The sequence below is a fragment of the Simochromis diagramma genome, unplaced genomic scaffold (assembly GCF_900408965.1).
Source record: "Simochromis diagramma unplaced genomic scaffold, fSimDia1.1 OVJJ01000682.1, whole genome shotgun sequence".
NCBI lineage: Eukaryota > Metazoa > Chordata > Actinopteri > Cichliformes > Cichlidae > Simochromis > Simochromis diagramma.
Genome location: NW_024387359.1, coordinates 829,612 through 844,113, shown reverse-complemented (window position 1 = coordinate 844,113; position 14,502 = coordinate 829,612).

Sequence of the window (14,502 nt, the reverse complement as noted above, 5' to 3'; positions counted from 1 at the left end):
CTAATATGCATAGCTACTTTTCATCACTCTACATTATATGCAGTTGGGTAGTTTAACTGATATCAGTCCATAATGATTTGATACATCTTCAAAGAATATTTAACTGAGAAGTATGTCTTGAAGTTGTATGTAAGATTAATTTAATGGCATAAGAGTATACTAAAGTGCAATAAATCCATAAGAAAAGTACTGAAGTAGAAGTATAAAGTAATCAAAAGTTAATATTCATTTATTAAGTTGCCTTAAATTTGTGTCTAAATACAGGATTATATAAAAACCCACATTCGTAAACTACTGCTGGCGTTTACTGAGAATACTGTGAGAATATGGTGACGAGCCTGTCTATTGTAAGCTGCATTTGAAATGTCACGAGATGATGGCAGCCTTCTAATCACTTAAAAAAAGTCTAAAATATTCTGTTTCGCAATATCAGTTTCAGTTTGGAGCAAATACTGGGATCTCTCATTCAAACTGTGTATCTGTTTTTATTTAAATCACCACAGGTTGACCTCGGCTGTTACCCTATTGAACCTAAATGCAGTGGCTAATTTCCCCAAGTCATAGCCAGAGGTCAGCCAGTCAAGCAAGGTTAACTACTTGATAATATAAAGAGCTGTAAACTGTGCATTAAATATTTGATGTGGCTTTAAGAGTACTGAGTAATCAGAAAGCCCAAGAAAAAAAAAAGAAACAGAAAAAAGAAAACATAGACAATAGAAATGCTCTAACTGAATGGATATGTCTGGTTTACAGTTTTGAAAACAGCTGTTGTAAAATGACACACTGACTTGCTGCACTGTAACGCTTCCATATAATATGTTGTTGTAATTACTCACTGAGAGATGACAGAAGTGCTAAGATCCTTTTACTACACTCATAACTGATATGTCTACATGTCCTGAGAAGCTTGTTGGTGATTGACAATAAAATAATAACATAACTGGATGTCCCTTGACAGCTCTATCAGGCTTTGAACTGTGCTATATTGTCCCTAAAGTGTTCATAGGAAATAAAGAATGCTCAATGCTCTTTGTGGGTAATATTATTTTGGGTGGCATTTTGTGACTACTAAAACAACAGCGTTTGTCTATTGCGAACTAAGAGATATCCAGAAGCTATAGATATGGACAGTTTCTGTGTAGTACAGATACTGTTATGGTCCTGGGTCGGTGACCCAGCGCTTTTAGTTTATTATCATTTTCTAGTTTATTATGATGATGATGATAATGATTATTATTGTTTGAGTTCTATGTGTTATATTCGGTCTGCCTTTGAGTCTGCGTCTGTGTCTCTGTCTATGGTGTCACCCCATCTGTTTGTGAAGCTGTCTGTTTAGATCTGTGTCTTGTTTGGTTCCCCGTGTCTGAGTTTCCTGTTTTATTGTGAAGGTCTCTGTCTGATGTGAGTGTGTTCAGTTTACATTTCCCCTGTCCCGTCAGCTCTGATTTCTCCCAGCTGTGTTGCCCTCCTGTGTCTCATCCCCTGATTACTGGTGTGTGTATTTAAGCCCTGTGTGTTCTCCTGCCTGTTGCTGGTTCGTCTGTGTTACGCCGTGTCAGTCTGTGTCCTACGGTGGTGTCCTACGGTGGTGTCCTACGGTGGTGTCCTACGGTGGTGTCCTACGGTGGTGTCCTACGGTGGTGTCCTACGGTGGTGTCCTACGGTGGTGTCCTACGGTGGTGTCCTACGGTGGTGTCCTACGGTGGTGTCCCTCTGCCTCTCACCCCATTCTGGTACCCTCTCAGGTTTGTCATTTAGCTTTCCCAGTTTAGGTCTTTAGTTTTCTTCCCTCTTGCCTGTTTTGTCATCTCACCACTGTGTAATTAAAACATCACCAGCATTATCATCTACTGCCTGCGATTTGGGTCCTTTCTCCCGTCAATACCACACTGCTCGCCTCGGCAGCCGTGACAGTACGAACCGGCCACTATGGACCCAGCAGCATTCAACCCGCCCAAGGAGCTCCGGGAGGATATTGTTTACTCTGTGGACAAATTAATTAACGTGTGGCTGGAGCACGATGGGAGAGAATTTCGCCAAGCCATGGCTAATCGGCTCCAGCGCTTGGTTTCTGGTCTCCCCTGGCTGCTCAGCTCACTTCACCCACTCGCACAGAATTTCATTCTGAACGAGCTCCGTCTTCACCCCCCGGCTGCTACCACCCACCCTGCAACTCATGCTTCACTGCCCGGTCCGACAGAGGATGTTCTGCCCGGGCCTGGGGATTTCTGAGCGGCCGGCTGTGGTGAGTGGACAGGACAATATTATTGGTCTGAACTGTGGGACTGTTTACTCAGGGGTAATGTTCTATACGGCACAGGACAAAGACTGTTTATCGCCTCAAGCCCAGTTAGCCGCCCGGCCAGAAGCCCAGTTAGCCGCCCGGCCAGAAGCCCAGTTAGCCGCCCGGCCAGAAGCCCAGTTAGCCGCCCGGCCAGAAGCCCAGTCGCCACCTCCACCACATTCAGCCTCACAATCCATAGCTCAATTACAGTCACAGCCAGACTTATTACAAACCATGTTACAATCCATAGCCCAGTCAATAGCCCAGTTGGCAGAAGAATCATTAGCCTTATCCTCCGTTCAGTCTCCAACTTCCCCACCATTATTGTCTCAACCTTTACTTCAGTCGCCCTCAGCTCAGCCACCTGTTCAGCCATCATCTTCACCAACTCCTCCTGTACAACCAGCTAGGCCAATTCAATCCGAAAGAAACTATTGTTCACCCATTTGTTCCAGGCAGAGAGACAAACCAAACAATCCTGCAAACTTTCCTCAAGAGCGGGCCAGTTCTGAGACTGAGATGCACTCCAGGGCCTCCCCAGAGGCTGGGTTTCAGCCCCCAGCAGACTCTGGATCCCTGGAGGTTAAGAAGCCAGCTGAGGACTGCACCCGGCTGTCGCTGCCTGAGCAGGGTCAATGCTCTGCGCAGCTGCAGTCTGCTATGTGTTTGCCAGAGACCCGTGTGCCTGCTGGTTCTGATCTGTACCTGCCAGAGGCCCGTGTGCCTGCTGGTTCTGATCTGTTCCTGCCAGAGGTCCCCGCACCTGCTGGTTTTGTCCTGTGCGTTCCAGGGGCCCCTGTGCCCACTGGTCCTGAGACTGTTCTCGCTGGAGGGCCCGAGGAGCTTGTCCAGCCTTTTGCATCGTCAGCTGGAGGGCCGAGGAGCCCGTCCAGCCTTTTGCATCGTCAGCTGGAGGGCCCGAGGAGCCCGTCCAGCCTCCTTCCTCGTCAGCTGGGGGGCCCGAGGAGCCCAACCAGCCTCCTTCCTCGTCAGCTGGGGGGCCGGGGGGCCCGTCCAGCCTCCTTCCTCGTCAGCTGGGGGGCCCGAGGAGCCCAACCAGCCTCCTTCCTCGTCAGCTGGGGGGCCGGGGGGCCCGTCCAGCCTCCTTCCTCGTCAGCTGGGGGGCCCGAGGAGCCCAACCAGCCTCCTTCCTCGTCAGCTGGGGGGCCCGAGGGCCCGTCCAGCCTCCTTCCTCGTCAGCTGGGGGGCCCGAGGAGCCCGTCCAGCCACCAGCTGCTCCACCAGCAGCCTCATCCATGCTGCCGCCTGCTGCAGCGCCTCCGTCTCCAGCTTCCACGCTGCCGCCAGCTGCAGCCTCCGTGTCTTCATCCTCGTCAGCTGCAGCCTCCGTGTCTCCACCCACGCCATCGCCTGGCCCGGCCTCCGCTGCATCCTCGCCTGGCCCGGCCTCCGCGTCTTCATCCTCGCCTGGCCCGGCCTCCGCGTCTTCATCCTCGCCTGGCCCGGCCTCCGCGTCTTCATCCTCGCCTGGCCCGGCCTCCGCGTCTTCATCCTCGCCTGGCCCGGCCTCCGCGTCTTCATCCTCGCCTGGCCCGGCCTCCGCGTCTTCATCCTCGCCTGGCCCGGCCTCCGCGTCTTCATCCTCGCCTGGCTCGGCCTCCGCGTCTTCATCCTCGTCTGGTCCGGCCTCCGCGTCTTCATCCTCGTCTGGTCCGGCCTCCGCGTCTTCATCCTCGCCTGGCCCGGCCTCCGCGTCTTCATCCTCGTCTGGTCCAGCTCCCGCATCGCCTGCAGTGGCCTCCGCATTCGCTTCAGCGTCGCCTGGCCCAGCTTCGGCTTCAGCCTCTGCCTCATCTGGTCCAACCTCCGCTTTGCCTGGTGCTGCAGGGGCCACGCAGCCTTCAGGTCCCCTACTACCACCTCCACATCGTCGGTCATCTGCCAGGCCGCTTGTTGGGCATCTTCGCCACTGTGGACGCCCTCCTGAACGCCCTCCTGAACGCCGCCACTGCCTTCCGCGTGGCCGGCCTCCGGACTTGAATTGCCGCCGCCATTGCCGTCCACACGGTCGGCCCCCAGAACTGTTTCTGCACCACTGCCTACTGCGTGGCCGGCCCCCGGACCTGCCCCGCTGCCGCTGCCATTCGCATGGTCGGCCTCCGGAACTGAACTGTTTTGGCCTCCTGCGCTGTCGCCCTCTGGGTCGGCCCCCTGAACTTGACCATCTGGGCCTTTTTGGACTCTGTCCCTCCGTCCTGGGCCCCCTCCGCCCGCCCTGGTCAGGTCGTTTTCTGTTTTGTTTTGGTCGGTTTTTGTGTTTCTGCTGGGCTGTCTGGTGCCAGCCCTGGGGGGGGGGGGGGGTACTGTCATGGTCCTGGGTCGGTGACCCAGCGCTTTTAGTTTATTATCATTTTCTAGTTTATTATGATGATGATGATGATGATGATGATGATGATGATGATGATGATGATGATGATTATTATTGTTTGAGTTCTATGTGTTATATTCGGTCTGCCTTTGAGTCTGTGTCTCTGTCTGTCTATGGTGTCACCCCATCTGTTTGTGAAGCTGTCTGTTTAGATCTGTGTCTTGTTTGGTTCCCCGTGTCTGAGTTTCCTGTTTTATTGTGAAGGTCTCTGTCTGATGTGAGTGTGTTCAGTTTACATTTCCCCTGTCCCGTCAGCTCTGATTTCTCCCAGCTGTGTTGCCCTCCTGTGTCTCATCCCCTGATTACTGGTGTGTGTATTTAAGCCCTGTGTGTTCTCCTGCCTGTTGCCGGTTCGTCTGTGTTACTCCGTGTCAGTCTGTGTCCTACGGTGTCCTGTCCCTTGTCCGTGTCTCTCTGCCTCTCACCCCATTCTGGTACCCTCTCAGGTTTGTCATTTAGCTTTCCCAGTTTAGGTCTTTAGTTTTGTCTTCCCTCTTGCCTGTTTTGTCATCTCACCACTGTGTAATTAAAACATCACCAGCATTATCATCTACTGCCTGCGATTTGGGTCCTTTCTCCCGTCAATACCACACGGCTCGCCTCGGCAGCCGTGACAGATACGTGTCCCACTATCAAAAACAGTTAATAGCTCATAACAAAGTAATTAAAAAAACTCAATAAATCAAACTGTCTTCCATGATGAAAAGATGCTGTTTTAACTTTCTTAAAAAAAAAAAAATTCAGTGTACAAATCGGGCACATTCAAACAGTTGTCCTTGGGTTAGTTACAATTTGGCACTGTTTGATTTGCACTTTGCAATTAAGGAATCTGTTACCCTGCTTCAAAGTGTGTTACAAAAATAAAATAAAGTACATAATTTTTTACCAAAACATTCCAGTTTTGTTCTGACAGAAAAAGGAAAATAAGACATATGCTTTACTTATATTGTTAACTTGTAAAGTCATATAAAATGCCTCTGTTAATGTGAAAATGACCCAATTATGCAACATTATTGTTACAATTAGTAATTATTACAGAATTACAAGAGCTTACTATAAATCAAGTACTGTCTACCCTCCCCCTGAGGGTAGACAGTATGTCTGTCTGTTTGTTACACAGCATCCACAGTTTTCAAGATATAATTTTAAAATTTTGTCTGATACCAATAACAGCTCGAGCTGATTTATTTTTGGTGAAAATTGGGTGAGGGTCAAGGTCCATGGCAAATGTGTAAATCAGTAAAAACTATACTGCCCCAATTTTTTTTTTTTTATGGATTGGTTCAAACTACACAACAATACTGGGTCAGGCCTTGTGGGTCCAAGGTCAATTTTGAACTTGAAACATTTTTTTAAGAAACCATAATGAGTAATATATCAAATGAAAGAGTATGGAGAGAGCTGTAGAACATACTCTTTTTTTCCCCCAATGCAACACCCTATGGCATCACAGTGATACCACACAATTTAGCAAAATCACACACTGCATGAATATATTTAAAATCTCAAGTTTTTACAACTTATAGAAACCAAAGATTTCTGCCAGTTCTGCTCCAGTCATTTGGGTAAAGACAAAAAAATACAGCATTTTAGTATGTAATGCTTAAAGGTCATAGGTCAAAGGTTAAGGTTATAAGAATGAGGAAAAGGCTTTTGTTTTCATTGGATTATTTACAAACTTTAAACCAATATATTCGTCATGGGGGAGACACAGTTTCTTTGTCTGAGTTAACCTTATTTTCTTCAGTAAAAATTATATGACTTCACAAAGACACAAAAAGATTATTATACTACACTAGATTTCCATATTACCAATGCTGACATCAGCACAAATGATCTATGAAAACAATACAGATGTCATTATTGGGGATGCCAATATTACCAATGCTGACACCATGAAACATCAAAGTTTTAGAGTAGCCATTTAGAGTTGTGCTCTCTAAGTCTTCTTAAATTATATAAGAAAATGCAAAGTGAACACTTTCATAAGCAAACTGCCTAGTTGTCATGGTCTCCGTGCCTGCCCGGCCGGCCCCACAAGGCTACGTTTGCTGTTTCGGTTCTCTCCCTCTCTGCCTGGGCGGAGCTCACTGTGGGCTCCCGCCCTTGGCCCACACACCTGACAACAATCACCTGTCATCACCGGGAGCACTATTTGAGGCTGGAACACAGATCCTCTCGTCGCTGGATGATTGTACTACTGACGTTAGTGTTCTCACAGCTCCTGTGGACTTGTGCTTCGTGATTAGTTTGTGACTTCCCTTCTCTTCTGCTTCAGACCTTCCCCCCCGGACCTGCGACCTCCCTGCCGTGTGAACGTGTGTGAGTGTGGGCAAGAAGACATGAGCGAGTGTGAGAGAGCTACCCTGTGATTCCCTGGAGTTTTGGATTCCCTTCACTGTATATATATTGTGCACTGGAACTGTAAATAAACTGCATTTTGGAGACATCTAACCGCTCTGCGTTTGAGTCCCTATAACCAGATTGTGACAGAATCATCCAGCCAAGAAAATGGATTCAGCAGACCCAGCAGTCTCGACTCCCACCCTCGCCACTTTGTCCGCGATGCTGGCGCGCCATGAGCAAATGTTTGTTCACCTTCGAGCAGAGCTCGCAAACCTCACACAGGCCGTGGCCCAGTTAACACCACTACGGGCCGCTCCACCGGTCGCCGCTCCTCCGCCGGAGGCGCCAGTTCCAGCAGTAAGTGCCACGCCACCTGCTCCCTCACCTGTTCACTTTGACAGATTTCTTCCTACTTCAAGGGCTTTCACGGGAGAGATTGATAAATGTGCTGGTTTCCTTACTCAATGTGCCCTTCAGTTTCGCCAGCAACCGCAAGCTTTTTCTACTGATGGTGCGAAAATTGCTTATATCGTCCAGTTACTCCAGGATCGTGCTCTGACCTGGGCTCAAGCTGCGCTTCAGGCGGAGCCGGACATCACCTTTTCTGACTTTCTTGTTAAGTTTAAAGGTGTGTTTGACAGGAAAGCCACAACTGCCACCGCCGGCCAGCGCTTGCTTGCGCTCAAACAAGGTAAACGCAGCATGGCTGATTTTTCTATTGATTTTTCTACCTTGGCCGAACAGACGAAATGGGGGGAAGAGGCCCTTAAGAGTGCATTACTCACTAATGTTAATGAGGAAATAAGGAATGAACTGATACTTCGTGAACTGCCTTCCTCCCTAGATGCGCTTTTGGCTTTGTGTATTCGGGTGGACGACCAGGTGCGCGCACATCGGAGCGCACGCGCACGTTCGGGGCATGCCCCGCTGGATTTTTGTGGGACCTCTACTGCAGCCCGTGGGCCGTGTGACGCCGACACCGGGGATGGGGAGGAACCCATGCAGCTTGGGCGCTCACGGCTGTCGCCCGCGGAGCGCCAGCGCCGCCTTGCCTCCGGTGAGTGCGTTTATTGCAGCCGTAAAGGCCACTCTGTCTCCTCCTGCCCAACACTGGCAAAAGGGCGCACTCACCAGTGATCGTGAGGGTGCTGGTGGGCGATCTGTCGAGTGAAAGCCCTCTCCCCAGACTTCCTTTGCCGGCTACACTGCGTGTTCGGACTGTTTCTCACTCTCTCTCCATTCTCATTGACTCTGGGGCTGAGCAGAACTTTATTGACACCTCACTCGCCGCCAAACTGAACATCGCCTTGGAGCCTCTGTCACGCCCTCTCTGCGTTCACGCACTATCGGGTCAGCACCTGCCTGACATCACTCATGTCTCTGAATTCCTTTCATTATCTCTCTTGGGCAATCACACAGAAAGGATTTGTTTTTTTTCGTTTAAGGCTCCTCTCACTCCGCTGGTTCTGGGTCACCCCTGGCTTGTTCTCCACAACCCGCATATTGACTGGGAGAAGGGTGCCGTACTGGGTTGGAGTGTGGCCTGCCACATGAACTGCCTCTGGGCTGCAGCTTCCCCCGTTCCGCTCCCGCCCACGGCCTCGCCGTCGGACGCCCCGGACCTCTCGATGGTTCCGCGGGTTTATCATGATCTGCGGGATGGTTTTTGTAAGGATCGTGCGTGGTCCCTTCCCCCGCACCGCCCGTACAATTGTGCCGTCGATCTTCTTCCTGGACCTCCGCTGCCGTCTAGCCGCCTGTACAGCCTCTCCCGGCCTGAGAGGGATGCTATGGAGCGCTACATCACGGAGTCGCTGGCGGCAGGGTTGATTCGCCCCTCCTCTTCCCCTGTCGCAGCTGGGGTTTTTTTTCGTGGATAAGAAGGATGGTTCGCTGCGGCCGTGTATTGACTTTCGGGGCCTTAACCAGATCACTATTAAGAACAAGTACCCTTTGCCGTTGCTTTCCTCGGCCTTTGAACTGCTTCAGGGCATGACCATCTTTACCAAGCTGGATCTGCGCAACGCTTACCACCTGGTGCGCATCAGAGAGGGGGATGAGTGGAAGACCGCGTTCAATACGCATCGGGGCCACTTTGAGTATCTCGTGATGCCGTTTGGGCTGACCAACGCCCCCGCAGTGTTTCAGGCGATGGTTAATGATGTCCTTCGTGATTTTGTTAACCGTTGTGTGTTTGTGTACTTAGATGACATCCTGATCTTTTCTAAGACACTCGAGGAGCACCAAGGAGTGTGAGAGAGCTACCCTGTGATTCCCTGGAGTTTTGGATTCCCTTCACTGTATATATATTGTGCACTGGAACTGTAAATAAACTGCATTTTGGAGACATCTAACCGCTCTGCGTTTGAGTCCCTATAACCAGATCGTGACACTAGTCTTAAAGTACCTATAAAAAATAAGATAATGTTTAGAGAAAATGTACTGTAACTTAAATGGAAAGTGTTCTTTTCCATTTGGGTTATGTGAGAGGTTGTTGCACCATCCTGCAAAAACAATAAGAGATAAACATCCATAAGGTCATAACTAGGTCTTCTGCATATTAAATTCAGTTTGTATTAAGAAACCCCTCACTGTGTTTTGCCTGGGTGTTCTGGTCAGAGCATTTATAGCCTTTAAGCACATCCGCTCACTGAGTGGAATATTTGTTTTCATGGAAGACCTGTATATTAGAATCACATTGTTTTCTTGATGGGGCATTTCTTCCTCACTTCTCCAGAGGTATACCACTGTAAGAGATGGTTGAAGATGCTTTGTTCAGTCTTTGAGCAGGAGTGTCTGTAGAGAAATGCTTTCAACCTTCAGTCATAACCCTACATGTCCGACATTCCTGAAGCTCAACAGCTCTGCTTGAACCACGCTGTACAATGTGTGAGCCAATACTGAAATAATAGCCTTGACTTTTCAATTCACCACTGCCTTTTGTTGTTTAGAGGCTATAAGGACGTGGATGGCTAAAAGGTTCAATTATGTTACAAAAGCAAAGGGAGAAAACCAAAGTATTTGGTCTGTTTTTCTATCCAATTCAACAGAAAAGTGCTTAGTATTCATAAATCAGTCACTGCGGTCTATAATGGAAAAGCCGAGATAAAAGCATAGCATTATTTATTGAACAAATCACTCATATGGTGAATGGTTACACTAAATACATTTTGTCCTTTTTCGTTTAGTGCTAAATATTTATACAGCATTTTGCTCAATCAAAGACAGAATTATTGAATATTTCATTTGATTGGAAAAAGCAAGTTGCATGTTAAGGTGAATTACTTATCCATATACTGAACAATATATATCAGTGGCATATTGCAAATATAAATGCTAAATAATGCAAATCTAATGTCTAAGCCAAAACAACTCAGTTTTGTTTTTTAAGGGATTTTCTTATGGTTTCCCCTCATTCGTGAGAGAGAAGCAGACATGTACAATATCAGAAGATTAGACAGGTAACAGATCGCCTTATATCCGGATACAGTCTCAGTGCATGCTCATAAAGCCCTGTTTGGGCAGCGTAAAGAAGCTGTTATTAATTTTGTGAGAAGATGCAAGGGATGAACACACTCAGTGAAGTTGTGTAAAAAGGTATACATTACTGCTATATATGTTGTAGGAAGATGACCAAGAAAATCTGGCCTCCCCTCATAACAACAGTATGATTTTCAACAGGACATGATGGTATGGAAAAAAGAATTGAGACGACCTTATGGTGGATAAATCATGTTCTTCAATGTGAATATATTCCCAAAATGTATGCTACTCCAAACATGTTGGAGTGCCATATAACTGAGGCTGCATTGACATTTTTTAGGGCATTTAAAATTGAACCTACCACTTTAATCACTCGACTAACTGAAAGACTCTGGGTGCTTTTCATTAGTCTAACTGATGCTTCCTCTCGTCTTCTCTCCTCCTGCGACCCGGAAATTGTTCCCTCTGTGCTATGTAGGATTTTCCAGTTCCTTAATTACACTTTGAGGAGACCCGGAGCAAGAAGAGAGGAGCCTTCTGCAGGAGCTTATTAAGTCAAGTCAGTGTTAGTTCTCATTTTTTTCAGAACTATGTGGTGGTTTACTATGTGCCCAGAAAATCATGACACATAACATTAATCCTTATATAAATTAGAACATTCACAAGAAATGTTAAATGATGGTAAAAATCCCAACAATAAGCGTATAGAAAAAACGTCTGTTAGTTTGAACGTCTACATGATGTTATTGATTGGAAGAGATGCAAAAAAAAAGGAAGAGACGCAAGTGAAGGAATCAAGAAGACATTTTTGCATAATCAAAGTACCCTTGATATGTGGCAGTGATGTGTGAATTTCTTTCACTAGAAGTATGTTTTTTTGTTCTCAAAATAACTGATACGTTATGTTTGTTATGACAAATTTGCAGTTTAAGGTTTTTCCACTTTTTAAGCTATGGATCAGTTCATAGGCTCATAGATTACAGCCTAGTGCCAAATCTGTAGACTAATGTTTGTGTCGATTAATTAAATCATCATTATGCTCAAGAAGCCAGTTTAAAAACTATGAAGCCTTTTCAGAAGCTAGGCTAAGAGAAATTCAGGGTTATCATTCATCTGTATTATTATACCATGTTGATTTTTCCTGACTTGACTAATGAGTTGACAACACAGCCACACACAGCAAAAGTGTGTAGATGCCATTTGCATTAGAGGATTACGGCGTCATAATTAGTCTTTTTGAAACTAGAGAAAGATTAGGCTTAATAAGGTTTCTAACACCTAAGATATCATTGCTAAAGCTTGATTTAGACTTGTTTGTCCTAACGTAACCATAACCCCTCTTGATCCCTACACTTTAACTTTCATTGCATTGACCTGACATGTAATTTTCTCGGGAGGTGCATGTCCGGCTATGTGGAAGGTTTTTAGTTACTTCATAAGCTATGATGTAAATTTCCTGCAGAACTCAGTCCGTTTCATCTCCTGTGGCACAGCAAGGCTAAAATGAGCCTTCTTTTTCTGTCCTATGTGCCACAGAATGTAAAATGTAGAAGACCAACATGGCCAGCATGTTTATTTGTTAAAAAAACACAAAAATTAAAAAAACAACAACAAGTAGTATACTACGAATAAAATAATCTAGCTGATGCTTGTTTTTTCTTAACATAATGAAGAAATATTAAAGTATCTCACATGTCTCAAAAAGGCAGATATAAAAATTTAGTGGTCAACATAAAGTGTTTAGCCCAAAGTGTAGCCCTTCACAGCAATCACAACATTATTTTATTTGTATATTAATAAAAAAAAACAAGCTTCGTTCTTTACATTATATTTCACATATGTTGCTAATAAAGTGCTCAGTGAGTGTCCGAATATATGAACGCAGAGAACAATAAAAACTATTATTATTTATATTATTTTTATCAGTCTGGTAAACAGTTCTGTTCTGTTCTATCCACATTAAGTTTTGAAAAATATAACTTGTAAAGTCTGCATTAGTGTTGCATAGCCGACACTCTTTGCACCTACAGCTTAGAGAACAAAACTTTCTTAAAGTTAATCCTCCCACTCAGTGGCTTTGTGTAGTTTGTTTTATTTTTCAAGTTTTTTTTTTGCCTGAAGGCCAGTGCTGCAAAAAGAAGCAAGAACGTATTGGTTAAATGTTTCTATCGTGTCTTCTTCATAATCACGTTGTGTTTCGAAGGACACGGCGGTCACATTAACCTGCTGCGCATTTGGCGTTTGCTGTCTCATTAAAACAAATTTCTATCCCTATTCTCACCCTTCAGGACAAAAAAGAAATGTCTGGGTTATTTTATTAGTGACAAATATTTACATCAGCTATGTCAACTGTTATTTTATTAAAAAAGGGTCCCCAAGTTTGAGGAAACTATTGCCATTTTGGGTTAGATAGTAAGGCTCTTTACACCCATGCTATATAAATGTAAATGACAGAAACATGATGATTAAAAGTGGTTATCTTTCTATTTGCAATATTCTTGAGACTAATTTAAAGCTTGGATGGAATAAAAGTTGCTTGGTGAGGCTGGTTTTAACCTTGCATTAAATTAACACTAGAGAGTGTCTATATGGGTCCACACCTCTGAGTGTTAAATACAACACTGTTGAGTGTTAAATTAACACTTTTGACAGTGTTATATGTTTAAAAGTAACCTAGTCAGTTTTGAAGATTAACAATGGCTAACACTGAGCAGTGCTGGTTTTCTAACACTGGAAAATAACTCAAAATGTTAGAAATATTCCAGTGTTAGAAAATCAGCACTGCTCAGTGTTAGCCATTGTTAATCTTCAAAACTGACTAGGTTACTTTTAAACATATAACACTGTCAAAAGTGTTAATTTAACACTCAACAGTGTTGTATTTAACACTCAGAGGTGTGGACCCATATAGACACTCTCTAGTGTTAATTTAACACTGGAGATTTTGCTGTGTGGTAAGCTGCTGGTTGCTGAATCAAATCCCTGTCAAGATACTGGCATCGCTTCTCTCTAAGGTGGCTTTTTAATATATTATCCAAAACTAAGCACAACTCGACAAAAGTAAAACAAACAAACACCGATAACAAATTTGTCCCAGTCCATATGCAGCACCTGTAGGACAGCCTGCAAAGAAATGTGAAATGCTGTGATAAAAGCAATATGTTTGTTCACGTCTACTGGGAGAAGAATTCACATTATTTTATGACCAGTTTGCAGATAATATATTTCAATAGGAACTTTTTTTTCAACAGCACTTGAAACTCATCACCTTGGCAACCAAAAAGCAAAGCTTTGAAATTAATGGCAAGGAGGAGGCAGGATGGATGTAACACAGTTAAAAAAGCTCTTTTCAGCTGCCACCTTATTCACAGCAGGTCCACATGTTTGATTTGGCAGATTTTACCATGGATGCCCTTCCTGATGCAACCCCCAAGGGCTTTGAGCCTCCACCCAGAACTGAAAAAGGGATCTTTTGCATGTTAGCCGAATGTGTAAACCACAACCATATGGAATCAATGGATTTAACACAGGTAACAACCTTCGTTTTTTTTCTATTTTTTTTTTCAAAAACAAGTCATGCAATTAGCACTGATCTATATTTAGGTTAACCAAGTGAGAGCACACATTACAGGTGAACCAGAGCTATACAGGGATTTAGAGAATGACAATAACAAAAACAATATATAGAATATATAGTCCTGACTGTCATCTGCGCTTATGCGCCGAGTGGCAGTTCAGAGTACCCAGCCTTCTTAGAGTCCCTGGGGGGGGGGGGGGGGCTGGGTGCTGGAGGGTGCTCCACCTGGAGACTCTGTTGTCCTGCTGGGAGACTTCAATGCTCATGTGGGTAACGACAGCGAGACCTGGAGGGGCGTGATTGGGAGGAACGGCCTCCCTGATCTGAACCCGAGCGGTGCTTTGTTATTGGACTTCTGTGCTAATCACAGTTTGGCCATAACGAACACCCTGTTCGAACATAAGAGTGTCCATAAGTGCACGT